This window comes from Mastomys coucha, unplaced genomic scaffold (genome assembly GCF_008632895.1).
Source record: "Mastomys coucha isolate ucsf_1 unplaced genomic scaffold, UCSF_Mcou_1 pScaffold22, whole genome shotgun sequence".
Classification (NCBI taxonomy): Eukaryota; Metazoa; Chordata; class Mammalia; order Rodentia; family Muridae; genus Mastomys; species Mastomys coucha.
Window position 1 is genome coordinate 114,662,906 of NW_022196905.1, and position 925 is coordinate 114,663,830.

Consider the following 925-nt stretch of genomic DNA (forward strand, 5'->3'; position numbering starts at 1 on the left):
TAACCTCTGTGTGCTGGTGAGAAACTTTTTGCCCTCCAAATCCAGAGTCTAGACATTACCACCAACCCCACACAGTTCATTGTGACAATGTGCTATAAAGAGTAGGACCTGGGATCCTGGTTGTGAACGCTGCACTGATCTCATTACAGGCTCACCGAGAGGACAGCAGTCTCCACATTCCTGCCAGGCCACGCTGTACTCTGAAGCAACTGAGTTCAGTGGAGAAGGGGCCAGGATCGATGCACATGCTCTAAGAAAATGGTGGCCCCTGTGCTCCCCAACTATTTCAGGCTGCCAGGGAGCAGGAGGCACCAGACAGGGCAGGTGCAGGGCAGGTCCAGTCCTTCCGTTCAGGAACTGAAGCAAGAAGAATAAAGTGGAGACTGTGCCGTTGCTTGGTCACCAGCATTGCATCTGGAAGCTCTCGCTGAAACATGCGCTCAAGGGTCAACACTGGGCAGAGGGACATCTCTGGAGAAGGCACTTGCGGCAGAACATTAGCAAATCCTGCTGTTTGGTTAGGGCAGAAGCAGCTGACTGGAACTGACAGAGGCTTGGCCAGGACTGCCGCTCTTCCCACTCAGCCAAGGCCCAGGAAACATGGCCTTCCCCACCTGTGGTGCTTGAGGAATGAGCTCCCACATACTCAACACCAACCCTACCACAGGTCTTCAGGTGCATGCCGCAGCACACGTGCACGGTGCTGCTGTACATTTCTCATCTACACACAGTTTACACCAGCTACTATAAGCAGCCTGGGCTCTTGCCAACTACAGCCACTTGCTTCTATGCCACGGGCTGGAGCTGTCTGACAGACTGGTGGCCACAGAGCATGGGACCTCCACTTCACACCTTGGGCTGAGCCTGACTCTCTCACAGAAGCCAAGGAATAGGTCATGGTTACTCCAGGCCTGAGTCTGAAGAA